The 17,500-nt window shown below is 39.3% G+C and overlaps 1 long non-coding RNA gene across 1 annotated transcript in view; it reads left to right on the top strand.

The window, feature by feature from the left end:
- Nucleotides 1-11,702, top strand: part of LOC146422090 (uncharacterized) — a 65,183-nt gene extending 53,481 nt beyond the window's left edge. The window contains exon 2 of the long non-coding RNA XR_014848370.1: nucleotides 11,235-11,702. This is a non-coding gene — a long non-coding RNA (uncharacterized LOC146422090). The remainder of the gene's footprint in view (nucleotides 1-11,234) is intronic.
- The last annotated feature ends 5,798 nt before the right edge of the window (nucleotides 11,703-17,500 follow it).

The raw sequence follows: 17,500 nt of genomic DNA, 5'->3' as shown, positions 1-17,500 counted from the left end.
TATATATATGTGTGTGTGTATACATACATATGTGTGTATAGATACATATGTGTGTTTACATATGAGAGTGTGTATATATATGTGTGTGTATATATATACATATGTGTGTGTGTATACATACATCTGTCTGTATATATATGTGCGGGTGTATATATATACATGTGTGTATATATACATATGTGTGTGTATACATACATGTCTGTGTATATGTATGTGTGTGAATGTGTATATATACATGTGTGTATATATACATATGTGTGTGTATACATACATGTGTGTATGTATATATATGCATGTGTGTATATATATGTGTGTGTGCATGTATATATATGTGTGTGTGTACATATTTATGGTATGTATATACATATGTGTGTATATGTATGTGTGTGTGTACATATATGTGTGTCCATGTATACAGATGTGTGTGTGTGTACATATATATGGTATGTATATACATATGTATGTGTATATATGTCTGTGTGTATATATATGGTGTGTATATATACAACTGAGGGTATATATATGTGTGTGTTTATATACGTATGGGGGTGTATATACATATCTGTGTGTATATACATATGTCTGTGTGTATATACATATGTGTGTTTATATACATGTGTATATAAGTGTGTGTTTATATATCTGTGAGTATATATGTATCTGTGTGTGTATATATATGTGTGTGTATCTATATCTGGTGTGTATATATATGTGTGTGTATATATATGTGTGTGTATATATATCTGTGTATATATATATCTGTGTATATATATGTGTGTCTGTATATATGTCTGTGTATATATACAGGTGTGTCTGTGTATACATATATGTGCAGGCATATATATGTGGATCTGTGTATATATACGTGTGTGTATATATACATATGTCTGTGTATATACATGTAGGTATATAAATATCTGAGTGTGTGTATATATACATGGTGTGCATATGTGTGTATGTATATACAAGTGAGTGGTGTAGATATCTATATGTGTATATATATACATATGTGTTTATACATATAAGTGTCTGTGTAGATATATATGTGTGTCTGTATCTATATGTGTGTACATATACATATATGTGTATAAATACATGAGTGTATATAAATATGTCTTTATATATATATGTGTGTATATATATAACTGTGTGTATATACATATGTGTGTATATATACATATGAGTGTATATATACATATGTCTGTATATACATATGTAGGTATGTATATATGTCTATAGAGATGTGTGTGTTTATATACATATGGGGGTGTATATATATGTGTATATATACATGTGTGTATATATACATATATGTGCATATATACATATGTGTGTATATACATATGTAGGTATGTATATATGTCTATATATATTTGTGTGTTTATATACATATAGGGGTGTATATATATGGGTATATATGCATGTGTGTATATATACATATGTGTGTATATATACATATGTGTGTATATATATGTGCATATATGTGTGTGTATATATATTTGTGTATATCTATATGTGTGTATCTATATCGGTGTGTGTGTATATATATGTGTATGTGTATATATATGTATATATACATATATGTGCATGTGCATATATATATGTATTTCTATATATATATACTGTTTATAAATATGTATGAATATATATGTGTATATATATACATATGTGTGTATATATATGTGTGTGTATATATATATATGTGTGTATATTTATCTGTGTGCATATACATGTGTGTATGTATGTGTTTATATATATACATATGTGCATATATATGAGTGTGTATATATACATATGTGTGTATAAATGTGTGTGTCTATATACATATGTGTTTCTATATACATGACTGTATATATATGTCTGTATATATATGTGTGTGTGTATATATATGTGTGTATATATACATGAGTGTATATATGGGTGTGTATATATACATAAGTGTGTATATACACATGTATGTATATCTACGTCTGTATATATATGTGTGTGTATATATCTGTCTGTATATATATATGTGTGTATATATGTATGTGTGTATATATACATGTGTGCATATACATACATATGTGTGTATATATAGACACGTGTATATATACATATGTGTGTATATATATGTGTGTATATATATGTGTTTGTGTATATATACATGTGTGTATATAACCATATGTCTGTGTGTATACATATGTGTATATATATACATGGGTGTGTGTATATACATGTGTGTAAATATATACATATGTGTGTATATATGTGTGTATATATACATATGTGTGTATATATATGTGTGTATATATACATACGTCTGTATATATATGTGTGTATATATATATGTGTGTATATGTATATATGTGTGTATCTATACATATGTGTGTATCTATACATATGTGTCTATATGTCTGTATATATATGTGTGTGTGTATATGTATGTGTGTGTCTATACATGTGTGTGTATATATACCTATGTGTGTATATATATGTGTGCGTATATATACATATGTATGTATATAGATGTGTGCGTATATATACATATGTGTGTATATATATGTCAGTGTATATGTATATATGTGTGTATCTATACCTATGTATGTATCTATACATATGTGAATATATGTCTGTGTATATATGTGTGTGTGTATATGTATGTGTGTGTCTATACATGTGTGTGTATATATACATATGTGTGCGTATATATACGTGTGTGTATATAAACATATGTGTGTATATACATATGTATATATATAAATGTGTGTATATATATGTGTGTATATATATGTGTGTTTATATACGTGTGTGTGTACATAAACATATGTGTGTATATACATATGTGTATATATACATATGTGTGTATATATACATGGGTGTGTATATACATGTGTGTATATATGTCTGTATATATACATACACGTGAATATATACATGTGTATATATACATATGTCTGTACATATATGTGTGTGTATATATACATGTATGTGTATATATATATGTGTGTATATATACATGTCTGTGTGTATATATATATGTCTGTATATCTATGTGTGTGTGTATATATATGTGTGTATATATACTTATGTGTGTACACATACATATGTATGTATATATACATATGTGTGTATATACATATGTGTATATATATACATGTGTGTATATATATCTGTGTGTATATAGATGTGTGTGTATATATACGTGCATGTATATATACATGTGTATATATATACATGTGTGTATATATGCATGTCTGTATATATACATGTGTGAATATATACATGTCTGTATATATACATGTGTATATATAAAGATATGTGAGTATATACATATGAGTACGTATAAACATATGTGTGTGTGTCTATATATATATGCCTGTATATATGTGTATGTGTATATATATGTGTGTAAATACACATCTGTATGTATACATACATATGTGTGTGTATATACATATTTGTGTGTATACATATGACTACATATATACATGTGTGTATGTATATATCAATATGTCTGTATATATATGTGTCTGTGCATATATACGTGTGTAAATATACATGTGTGTGTGTATATAGATGTGTGTGCACATATACATTTATGTATATATACATGTGTGTATATATACATGTGTGTATATATACATGTCTATATATACATGTGTGTATATAAACATATGTGTGTATATACATATGAGTACATATCTACATATCTCTGTATGTATATATTATGTCTGTATATATGTGTGAGTATATATATGTGTGTAAATATACATCTGTATATATACATACATATGTGTGTATATATATGGGTATGTGTATATATATGTGTATGTGTATACATATAGTATGTATACACATGTCTGTGTATTTCTATGCAGATATATATATACATATGTGGGTATATATATGGGTATGTGTATATATGTGTGTATGTGTATACATATAGTATGTATACAGATGTCTGTGTATTTCTATGTAGATATATATACATATGTGTGTATATATATGTGTTTGTATATATACATATGTGTGTATAGATATCTCTGTGTATTGATACATATGTGTTTATATATACATATGTGTGTATATATATATGTCTGTGTGTATATATATGTGTGTGTGCATATATATGTGTGTGAGTATATATATGGTGTGTGTATATAGATATGTGTATATATATGTATATATATGTACATATGTGTGTATATATATGTGTGTGTGTATATATATGTGTGTATATATACATATGGGTGTATATACATATGTGTATATATATACATGTGTGTATATATAGGTGTGTGTGTATATAGATGTCTCTGTATATATTCATGTGTGTATATATACGTGTGTGTATATAAACATATGTGTGTATATACATATGTATAGATATACATATGTGTATATATATACGTGTGTGTCTATGTATATGTGTGTCTATATATGCATATCTATGTATATATACATGTGTGTATATATATGCCTGTATATATATGTCTGTGTGTATATATGTGTGTGTATATATACATATGTGTGTATATATACATATGTGTATAGATATACATATGTGTATAAATATATATGTGTCTCTGTGTATATATGTGTGTGTATATATATAGGGTGTATACAGATGTGTGTCTATTTCTATGTATATATATATACATATCTGTGTATATACACATATGTGTGTATATATATGTGTCTGTATATATATATATGTGTGTGTATAGATATCTCTGTGTATTCTACATATGTGTGTAAATATACATATGTGTGTATATATATGTCTCTGTGCATATATATGTGTGTGTATATATATGTCTGTGAGTATACATATATATGCTGTGTATATAGATGTGTGTGTATATATATGTATATGTATACATATTTGTGTCTATATACATATGTGTGTATATACATATGTGTGTATGTATATATATCTATATATATCTATATATATCTATATATATCTGTGTATATATATGTGTATATACATGTGTGTATATATGTGTGTGTGTATATATGTATGTGTGTATATACATGTGTGTGGCTATATATATGTCTGTGTATATATACATAGGAGTATATACATGTCTGTGTATATATATCTATGTGTATACATACATATATGTGTACATATACATATGTGTACATATATATGTATGTGTATATATGTGTGTGTATATACATGTGCATATATATACATATGTGTGTAAATACATGTCTGTGTGTATATATGTGTGTGTGTATATATATAAGATGTGTAAATATATGTGTGTGTATATATATAAGATGTGTAAATATATGTGTGTGTATATATATGTCTGTGTGAATATATATGTGTATATATATACATATGTGTGTATATATATGTGTGTGTGTGTGTGTGTGTGTGTGTATATGGTGTGTATATATATGTGTGTGTACATATATGGTGTGTATATATATGTGTGTGTATATATACATATGTGTGAATATATATGTGTCTGTATATATACATATGTGTGTACACACGTGTTCATATATATATGTGTGTGTATATATACATATTTGTGAATATATATGTGTCTGTATATATACATATGTGTGTACACACATGTGTTCATATATATGTGTGTGCATACACACATATGTGTGTATATATACATAAGTGTCTATATATATGTGTGTGTATATACATGTGTGTAAATATATACATATGTGTGTATATATGTGTGTATATATACATATGTGTGAATATATGTGTGTGTGTATACATACATATGTGTGTATATTTATGTGTGTGTATATGTATATATGTGTGTATCTATACATATGTGTGTATCTATACATATGTGTATATATGTCTGTATATATATGTGTGTCTGTATATGTATGTGTCTGTCCATACATGTGTGTCTATATACATATGTGTGTATATATACATGTGTGTGTATACATACATGTGTGGGTATATATACATATGTGTGTATATATACATGTGTGGGTATATATACATATGTGTGTATATATACATGTGTGTGTATATATACATGTGTGGGTATGTATACATATCTGTGTATATATACAAGTGTGTGTATATATGCATGTGTGGGTATATATACATGTGTGGGTATATATACATATGTGTGTATATATACATGTGTGTGTATATATACATGTGTGGGTATGTATACATATGCGTGTATATACGTGTGTGTATATATGTGTGTATATATACATATGTGGGTATATATACATGTGTATATATATATGGGTGTGTATATATATGTCTGTATATATGTGTGTATATATACATGTGTGTATATATGGGTGTGTGTATATATATGTCAGTATATATATGTGGAATATATATGTGTGTATATATACATTTGTGCGTATACATACATATATGTGTATATATACATGTGTGTGTATATATATATGGCTATATATATTTGTGTGTGTGTCATATACACGTGTGTGTATATATATATGTGTGTGTATATATATGTCTGTATATATATGTCTGTATATATATGTGTGTGTATATATATGTGTGTATAAATACATGTGTATGTATACATACATATGTGTGTATATACATATGTGTATATGTATACATTTGTGTGTATATATATGTGTGTCTATATATATGTGTATATATACGTGTGTGTATGGAAACATATGTGTGTATATACATATGTGTATATATATACATATGGGTGTGTATATAAATGTGTGTGTATATATACATATGTGTGTATATATACATGGGTGTATATACATGTGTGTATATATATGTGCATATATATATATATGTGCATATATATGTGTGTATATATGTGTGTGTATATATATGTGTGTCTCTATATACATGTGTGTATATATGCATGTGTGTATATATATGTGTGTGTGTATATATACATGTGTGTATAGAAACATATGTGTGTATAGAAACATATGTGTGTATATCTACATATGGGTGTGTATATATATATGTGTGTGTATATATACATATGTGTGTATATGTACATGGGTGTGTATATACATGTGTGTATATATGTGTGTATTTATACATATGTGTATATATATAAATGTGTGTGTATATATACATGTCTGTGTATACATACATATGTGTGTATATATACATGGGTGTGTATATATATATGTGTGTATATATGTGTGTATATATACATATGTGTGTGTGTGTATTTATGTGTGTGTATATATACATGTCTGTGTATACATACATATGTGTGTATATATACATGGGTGTGTATATATATGTGTGTATATATGTGTGTATATATACATATGTGTGTGTGTGTATTTATGTGTGTGTATATATACATGTCTGTGTATACATACATATGTGTGTATATATACATATGTGTGTATATACATATGTGTATATATATATACATAAGTGTGTGTATATATATATCTGTGTATATATACATATGTGTGTATATATACATGGGTGTGTAGATATACATGGGTGTGTGTATATATACATGGGTGTGTATATATACATGGGTGTGTATATACATGTGTGTATATATATGTGTATATATATATACATGTGTGTGTATATACATGTGTGTATATATATGTGTATATATATATATACATGTGTGTTTGTATACGTGTGTGTATATACATGTGTGTATATAAATGTATATATATGCCTGTATATATAGATGTATGTATACAAGTACAACCGTCTGCTCACGCTTCCTGACTGAAATTTTATCAACGCTTTCTATTACCTCTCAAACCTCATACATCGCTCTCATACCTTGCATCCCTAGCATCAAAAATGCTCTCGTTTCCAATTATCAAATTAGCAAATTGCACTGCCACCAAATGCTGAAAGCAAATACCTTGCGGGCTTCTGAGAGGATTTCCACTGCGCCTGTCGTACGCCTCGCCGTTTCGCTTCAAACTCTTTAGATTGTCCTTACGGGAAAAAAAAAATTAAATGGGACGCTCTCCTTTCTTATAACGAGGCGCCTCGCGAGGCGCTTTAGCCGATCTGTATTCCTGAACGTTACCTCGGCCCGAAGCGCACCTCTCCGCGTGTTCCTTGGCCCCGCTTCCGTTCCGCTTTCAATTCTTTTTAACGCCTGGGAATTCAAATTATGCCTTTCGATGCCGGTCTAGGACTACCGTCCCTTCCCAGGAATCTCCGTGCTTCTTATCCTTCCCTCGGCCCAATGACGCGTGCCCTTCCCTTAAGATGCCGTTTAAACCGTCTGTAAAGCTCCTTTCTTTTTCTATAGGCCGTTTGAAAGCCCCATTTCTGTACCCGCGCCTTTCGGGAGGTGCGATTCGCTAAGGCTGTCGCGTTTAGCGTCCGGCCTTTGATCAAAAATTTGGGAAAAATGTTTTCCCATCGGCGGAGCCGAGCATGTCGTCTCGGAGGTGGTGGCGCCGTCGTCCCGTCCCCCGAAGTTTTTAACGCTTTAAAGTCACGTTCGATTCGAATGGATACGGGCTTGATGGGACAATTTTTATATCTATTCCGCCACATTTTAAAAACCTGAAAAATGTTCTCTAAGGGCAACTACTACGTCAACTTTTTACTTCTACCCGCGCCTGCCACTTTCTACGGCTCCACGCTGCCGGCTTCTGGCCGGATTCTGTCACGTCGTGACAGAGATAAGGAAGTAACGCTTCACAAGTCCTACCTCAGTGTACACGTTTACTACCGTGGAACGGAGCGATTCCAATTCCCGGGACCCTGCTTTGCAAATGCGGAAATGCCTCAAAACCGTAAAATCCATTTTTTTCATTTCGATCGGGCGCCTAAAGTGGTCACCTAGAGCGAGAGGTCCTGATTTTTTCCGTACAAAACATGGCGGCGGCCGTAAAGTCGTGGGCGCGTCCATTATTATGGCGGCGCCCGTTTCGCACGTGCGCGGTGCACTGGACTACCAAAATGGCGTCGGCATCGCTCGAGCATGCGCGGTGCACTGCACTACCAAAATGGCGGCGGCATCACTCGAGCATGCGCAGTGAAGTAGACTACCAAAATGGCGGCCGCATCATTAGAGCATGCGCAGTGTACTGAACTACCAAAATGGCGTCGGCATCACTCGAGCATGCGCAGTGTACTGGACTACCAAAATGGCGCCGGCATCACTCGAGCATGCGCACTGTATACTTCCAAAATGGCGGCAACGGAGTCCCGACCCCGAAAACGGCCATTCGGCTGCTTGGCGGGCTTCCCCGGCGCTGCGGACCGGTGCGGAGTGGCCTTTGAGGGCCGATGGAGTGCGCGCTGCGGTTTGGCGCGGCCGCCGTTTTGTCCCGAAAGCGATCGGCAAATTCCGTTCTTTTTCCGCCTCTCGCGCGGTTGCCGCCGCCCGTGGGTGAGGCGGACGGCATATAGGACGCCTCAGCAGCTGTTTGCGGCGAGCAGAAATGTCCCAAAAGCGCGAAATCCGAGTTTTTAATTTCGATCCGGCCCCTATTTCGCACATGCGCAGTGCACTGGACTACCAAAATGGCGTCGGCATCGTTCGACCATGCGCAGTGCAGTGGACTACCAAAATGGCGTCGGCATCACTCGAGCATGCGCAATGTAGTGGACTACCAAAATGGCGTCGGCATCATTCGGGCATGCGCAGTGGAGTGGACTACCAAAATGGCGGCGGCATCACTCGAGCATGCGCAATGTAGTGGACTACCAAAATGGCGTCGGCATCACTCGGGCATGCGCAGTGCACTGGACTACCAAAATGGCGTCGGCATCACTCGAGCATGCGCAGTGTAGTGGACTACCAAAATGGCGTCGGCATCGTTTGCACATGCGCAGTGCATTGGACTACCAAAATGGCGTCGGCATCACTCGGGCATGCGCAGTGCATTGGACTACCAAAATGGCGGCGGCATCACTCGAGCATGCGCAATGCACTGAACTAACAAAATGGCGTCGGCATCACTCGAGCATGCGCAGTGCACTGGACTACCAAAACGGCGTCGGCATCACTCGAGCATGCGCAGTGCAGTACACTTCCAAAATGGCGGCCGCGGAGTCCTGACCCCGAAAACGGCCATTCGGCTGCTTGGCGGGCTTCCCCGGCGCTGCGGACCGGTGCGGAGTGGCCTTTGGGGGCGGGTGGAGTACGCGCTGCGGTTTGACGCGGCCGACATTTTTTCCGAAAGCGATCGGCAAATGCCGGGTTTTTCCGCCTCTCGCGCGGTTGCCGCCGCCCGTGGGTGACGCGAACGGCATACGGGACGCCTTCGCAGCTGTTTGCGGCCAGCAGAAATGTCCCAAAAGCGCGAAATCCGAGTTTTTAATTTCGATCCGGCCCCTATTTCGCACATGCGCAATGCACTGGACTACCAAAATGGCGTCGGCATCGTTTGCACATGCGCGCTGTTGCCGACTTCAAAAATGGCGGCCGCGGGGGTCTTTTCTGAGGGAATATACGTCTACTGTGCCGCCTGAACGAAATGCCGACTCCGAGGGTGCCACCGCCGCATTTTCCGGCCTTTGCGGGCTTCTGCTGAAGCGTGCGGTGCTCTGGACGGCGCGGGGGGCTGGCGGGATCCGCCTGTGCCGGGGCGGGCACCGCCGCGGTCGATTATACGGCGGACACGCCCCCCCGCCCCCCTCGGCACCCCCCCCGCCCCTCCCGGCCCCTTAGAAGGTGGCCCTCGGCACGCAGCGGATGGCGGCGGCGGTGGCGGTGGCGACACAGGTCGGGGCGGGGCCGCCGCGGGAGGGGGGGTTGACTCGGCGGCCCCCAGCGCGGGGAGGGAGCGCGGCGAGGGAGCGCGGCGCCGCCGCCTCGGGGCCCCGCGGGACGCCGCTCCCCACGGACCGCACCCAAAATGGGGTGACGTCCGGCGGCGGGGGAGAACCGACAGGGGAGGGAACTTGCCACGCGGGACGGGGCCGCCCACGTGCCGCGAGCGACGCTTTTTTCCGACTACAAACACGCAAATACCCCAAAATTCACCTGCTTCGGAACGCGCGACCCCCTCTCCCTTTTAAAGCCCGACGCAAAACTGCGAACGACCGCCTCGGCTAACACCGCACACACAAATAACATATACTACTTACAAAATACAGATACCTATACTCCGACATATTATTACATAGATTATACACTAGCAACCAGCTATATTGCTCTGAAGATTTATTTTTGCATACCCTTTTTTTCTCTTCAGGACACTACATTCATGCCTGCAAAAAGAAAAAACAATGTACAAACCCTTTCACATTGGGTCAATTAATATCATTTCTTTCTCTTCTTTAGCAAGTCAAACCACCTGCTTCTACAGCACTTCTGAACTCCGTTCTGATGCTTGGCGAGAAACTCTTACGGGCCTGACATTGTGGCTACGGCTCTGGGATGATCCACATCAAAGGTGGGTGCTTTCTTCAATTATCCTTTCTTCAATGCAACACTTACTTCTTACTATCTATCTAAGTCATCTCCTTCATTTTCATCACAATATTCACAAGGCACTGTCTACCGGGCATTGCCCATAAATGTCCACCCAGAAACGTACAGAACGGCTTTGCTGCGAGGCACAAAATCTCTTCAATGTTCCTGCGACAGCTGCCTTTAGCCTGCCTTTCGTAATTATGGAACGTGCCTCGGCTGCTCCGGCGACGACACGTGAACGATTAGTTCTTACTGACGTTTAGGCTCAAAAAGGACGCTTATGAAGCGACAATGCACTGCAGGCCCCTGGACACATGTCCTTCCCTAAGGGAAAAATTCAAGTACTTGCCTCTTCCCTGCCTTGCTGGTACCAAGCACAGAAAATTGCACCTGAAGGAAGCTTGGAACCCTGTCTCTGAGATTTTCCACTTGGTTAGAGCTTTTTATCCATACTTCTGCATACTTATGAAAAATTACAGTTCCTCTATTACAACGTAGCCGATGTCCACGCTCACCTAAAAAGAGTCCCTGGGATTTGTTTTCTGTAAACTTATTCACAAAACTCCTTGTTCTTTCTCTCTCTCGTTCCTGGTCATAGTTTCCCAAGGAATATTAAGCAATGCCTTTTTGCTTTGAAACCCTCTATTTCATTTCCATTTCATTCCCTAAATTCTTTACATCCTGAAACTTTTTCTAGTACGTGCAAGATCACAATCCTAAATGGACAGCAGAAAAATTGTACAACTTCCCTAGCTCAAGATGTTGTTTTTAACTCTTTATCCGTTTGCTCTTCCCATCTCATAGCTGCTCTTTTCCATGCACCTTTAAGGGCCTGCAATTCTCACTGCTGCAGAAGGACTTGTGAACTGCTACTTCCCCACCTTGCTCACCAGAGCACGGAATCCAGTCAGAAGATGCTGGTCCCTCGGTGCACAAACCTCCAGGTATGGCTAAAAAGAGTAGAAAAAATTCATTACATACTTTCCCTTGGAGAACAGTTCCCATGCTTTGAAAATCTGGGTTCATACATAGAAATACTGGCACATCGAGTCTGTATCAATTTCAATACAGAACAGCATCGCTTTAAACTCTTGAAAACTACAGGGTTTAGATGATGTTGCTACCTCTTCTTACATTACAAATGTGGCTATGCTGATCTCAAAACTCGTACACATTTCTCTAAATATTTTATCTAATAATGGACGGTACATAAGGTGCTTTGCCTTATACCTCCACATACGTATTACCTGTGTGTCAACTGCATACCACGTGCATAGCCTACAGAAATACACTTCGGGATTAATTCTGATTCGTAAGGCTCCCTTACGTGAGCCTTACAGAACTGCACCTCATCAATTATCCATGTACACACATTTGGCTTCCAAATGGCCTAAGAGAAAAAAAATAGTTTTGCTAACTCTTTCAATGCCATGTTAAAGGAATAACATATCTCATGTTGCTGAGGAAACAATAACTGCGATAACCTTCCTCCCCTGTTCCGTACATGACACGCTGAAAGATGGTTCACGGGGTTTACTTCAAACACGGTAGCAAATGACACACTGCTCACATGGTGGCCGATTCTCAGCCTCTGTTCCACTCACTGTACCGCTCCAGATCAGTGATGCTTCCAGATCAGAGGGAAGCAAGTAAAACAAAAAAAGGAAAAAAATTTTTAAAAGAAACTATCCCAAAGGGAACATCTGCAGGTGCTGGTTGTAGAATTGTTCCATCTGAACGTGTGAGCGGCCCAGGCCACACTTCTGATAGAACTGTTTGGTGTGCATGAACTCACTGTGACCAAAACATATGAGCGATACTTTGCTTCCCTATATGCAATTAACACCTCTCTGGTCACCACAGTTCTGGTATTAGGTTAGCCCGAGACGCTGCAGTCTGACAGGGATTCTTCTCAAAACCTAGGGAGAAAACTTAGGTTTATATGTCAGCACCTTCACTGATGACTTCTTTACAATTCGGTGACAAGATGTCATTCATCTATTTTTCTTATTTGCCACATAAGCCACACAAGATATTTATTCTTTCACTTAGGACTCTAACATCTCAGACTTGAAAAGGTTTCCATCATTGCCCATGACTGTGATCTCCCTCCCTCTTCCTGCTGATCAAACCTGGCTCAAACCGCTGCCTCTTTTCAACAGCTAGGAAATCCTTGCACACGCTGGGCACAAGAGACCCAGGAGTCCAAGGCCAGCCTCAGGCCTAGTTCCTAGCAGCTTCTGTCTGGCACAAATCCTGACATTTGCACAGCTTTACGATACAAAATCCCACATTTCCACATGGGAACCTGGCTAGGAACAATGGCTCTTTTACACAGGAATGGCACATCAGCACTCTCGTGTAAGATAGCCAGTTTGGAGGAATCCAAGTGCACACAGAGCTCTGCTTCTTTACACCTTTCATCTCACAGGATTCCTGCAGCATGCACGCTTTTCAGCTACAATACCACATTTGGAACCTGGCTGCAAACGGTGCCTCTTTTACACACGTAACAAACTTTTCCACCCTTCTCATCTGCACACCGTGGCAAATGCCTCCTCACATCATAAAAACCATCTGACAACACTTCATAACGAGCCTCAAGATACACTATATAGCCTCTGTGTTACCTCACTCCACTCAGTCAGGTTTTCTGGGAAAAAAAAGGACTGTTTCAACCTTTTACAAACCTGCTGTGGGACTAAGAACACCGAGCTATACTGATAGCAATCATAACAATCCCTTCTTTACATTTATTTCAATTATTCACTACCCACAACAAGAGCTGTAACTGCTGCTTCAGGACACTGCATCTATAGAAATACTGCACCAATGATATTAAAGGAAGCGAGGACAATAACCACATCAAATCTCTTCTTCCCCCACAGAAATGACCGTGGCCACATCTCCTTCTCTCTACCTCGAGGACATGCTCTGGGGAGTACCTGACTGCATAAGAGCTCTCAAGAATCTTTACCACTGTCAAGATAGGCACTTGACCCCAATGAATGCAGCATCTCCTGCAAGGACTGATGCTGCCACCACTGCAGCTTCTCTGCTTCCACACGGGGAACCCGGCAGAGCACGGCCACGACACCCTCTGCATGCTGCAGCTGGCCACAGCAGGGCAGGGTGGAGAGGGAGGCAGCAGCACTTTGGGGAGGTGGCAAAGAAAAGCCAGGAAGAATGACCTCTGAGCCAGGACGAGGCCAAGGCCCGTGGTGGCAATGACAGCAGCGGTGGAACTCCCCAGCAGCAGTGGGACTCCCCAGGTAACCGGTGGCAGCAGATGCACCCACGATAATCAAAGCGCTCCGGCTAACTGACCTGGCGCCGGGTCACCCACGACCGTACCTCCAAACTGACCCACTGTCACCACACCCTGCTGTCTAACTGCCCCGGCACCGGATCACCCACGGCCATACCTCCAAACTGACCGACTGTCACCACACCCTGCTGTGTTTGCCAGCCTGGTGCTTTTTTCCTTATCTAGAATGTGAAATTTCCAGACAAGGAGGTTGCTTTTTCAAAATTCTACATGTCAGCAGATTCCAGTGCTTTTCCTCAACATGAAAATTATGGCTTTTGGATTTTCTTTATGCCCCTGACAATCTGCACACTTTTGGATTCTGGCTGCATCGGTCTGTGCGCTCTATGAAAAACATTCTACTGTTTGGACCTTCCCAGAAATGGAAATCTTCCACTATTTATGAAGCGATACAACGAAACCTTTTCTCAAAACTGTTTTCTTATTCCCACCCCCTAAACTTTTATATACTTACGCTCATCTATTTACATTATATCTATTTGCACTTATTATAGAGAAAATACTTACAAATCCATTGACACTTATGGAACCTCTCCTAAGACACGAGCCACATATTTACAATGTTCAACTTGTACATTTTGACAATTCAATATCACGTCAGACTTCTACACTCTAACTGTACACATCTACTCATATCAAACCTCTCTTTACATTAATATCTAGTATCTGATTAGACTTTGTACAGAACAGCTAATAGATCTATTTATTCTTTTTTTACATTTTGTCCTATATATCATCCTGCCTTATAAGTTAAGCTCTTTCATTGGTTCATTTATATACGCAACACTTGTGTTTGCACTTTAAAATCTTCTATCTGCTTTGGCCTTGCATGGACGAGCTTATGCAGGACACACATTACTCTTTCTCTCTCTGCCTCATCTGCATGCTGCCCCAAGGAAGATTTTACAATAGCATTTTCCTTTCCTTACCTACACTTTAGCTCCATTTCATACCCTCCGTTATTCAAATCCTAATACTTTTCTTACTGCCTACAAGATCGCTGTCATAAAGGAACAACAGAAAAATGGCAACACCTCCCTAGCTCAACATTTCTTTTTCCTCTTTTCCTAATTGCTCTTCCCATTTCACATGTTGCCTTTTTAATGCATGTTTAAAGGACTGCAATTAGCACTGCTCCAGAAGAATTTGGGAAGTGCTGCTTCTCCCTCTGGCTCACCGTGGAACAAAATCCAGATGCGAGATGCTGCTCTGTAGCTGTAGAAAACCTCCGGGTATTCATACGAACAATACACTAAATAAATGAAATTCTATGCCTTCAAAGAAATTCCCCGTGTCTGTAAAATCTAACAAAATACATTAAAAAACCATTTCAATGCTGAACAGACACACTTTGAACTTTTAAAAACTTCTGGCTTTGGTGCTACCCCTTCTTACGTTACAGAAATTGCAAATTCTGACCTCAAATCTGGGTTCTGGGGGATCACAGGCGACTACACCATGGCTGTCGCCAGCCCAGATCCTACCTAGGCCCGTATGGGATATAGGTTCACCTTGGGGTTAGACACAGCTGCCCTGGCAAAAATTCCTCCTGCAGGCACAAGATTACATGGCAGATGTTCTTAGGCACACTCTGAAAGGGGGAGCTTTCAATGGCACTCTGGGATGCAGGGGGCTGCATCACCCACTGCCCTCAATACCTCTCACTCATCCTTCCTTTCAGCTAACGGGCCAGGGCCCCCCACCCGCTCCACAGCCCCCTACAGCCCTGTGGTGCCAAGTGCTGCCCTGGACAACACGACACCTGTCAGCTCTGGAGCCCAAATCCTGGTTTTGTAAGCCTGTGGTGGGACTCGGCAATAGGGACTGGGGGCTGCACCTCTCCTCGGGTGACCTTCGGCTCCACTAACCTTGTGTGGTAACAATTCACATGGTAGCCAGGACTCTGCCCATATCCCACGGGTTCACCCCCCATCCCGGTTAGGGCTCGCCGCTCCATACCCCACCTGTCCTGGACACGCTCTCACTCCCCCAGCAGAGGCGCTACCCTGGGGCTCTGCACCCTGTACACATTTACCTGTATCTGACATCCCCTCCTATGCCACCGCCAGCAACCCGCCTTGGGACTGGGCTCTGTCTTCCACACCCTTCTCCCTTCTGCTGCTCCCCGTGCCTCTCCCACAAATGTTTAGTAATGCATTCTATTGCTGATCAAACAGAGAAATAATTAACACATTCACACTTTTCATTAGGAGTTTATTTATTAAAGGAATCATGGGGAGTAATAAGCTAAAATAAATTGCATCAGCCTGCACTTACCACGCAGCTTTTCCTTGCTTCATAAGGTGACGCTGAACTCTCTCAGCAGGACTAAAAAATCTGGCTCTCCAGTTTAATAAAAGCCACCTTAGACCCACTGGGACCAAAACTGTAAGAAATGTCACACTTGTTTTATAGAGCTCTGCAACTAGTCACATTGGATACTGCTTTGGAAACTGCCACAATGACAGTCTTCCCATCCTGGGAAGCTCTGGCTCTGAAGAGCCTGCTTGCTGGCAGCTCCTGCAGCCAAAATTTATCCAGGGCCTTGAGGATTGGCATCTTCAGCACCACCTTCATGCCACCCTAGGCAGCTGAACCGGGACACCCAGGACATTCCAGGCAGAGGTCCCTGCAGAACCATAAAAATCGTTCAGTGCTTTGCAAAGCAAAGCTCAGACGGACACAAGGCATTTTTCAGGAAAACCCACCAAAAACCCAGAAATTTTAGTGACCGAAGAACACGCTTTTTGGAATGCAACTGCAGCCCGGCTCGTACCGAACGCTACACCTATCCACACTTTTAAGG

The sequence above is a fragment of the Lichenostomus cassidix genome, unplaced genomic scaffold (genome assembly GCF_008360975.1).
Source record: "Lichenostomus cassidix isolate B80296 unplaced genomic scaffold, HeHo_3.0 HiC_scaffold_47, whole genome shotgun sequence".
Classification (NCBI taxonomy): domain Eukaryota; kingdom Metazoa; phylum Chordata; class Aves; order Passeriformes; family Meliphagidae; genus Lichenostomus; species Lichenostomus cassidix.
Note: the sequence above shows the minus strand (reverse complement) of the source record. Positions and strands in the feature narration are given on the sequence as shown.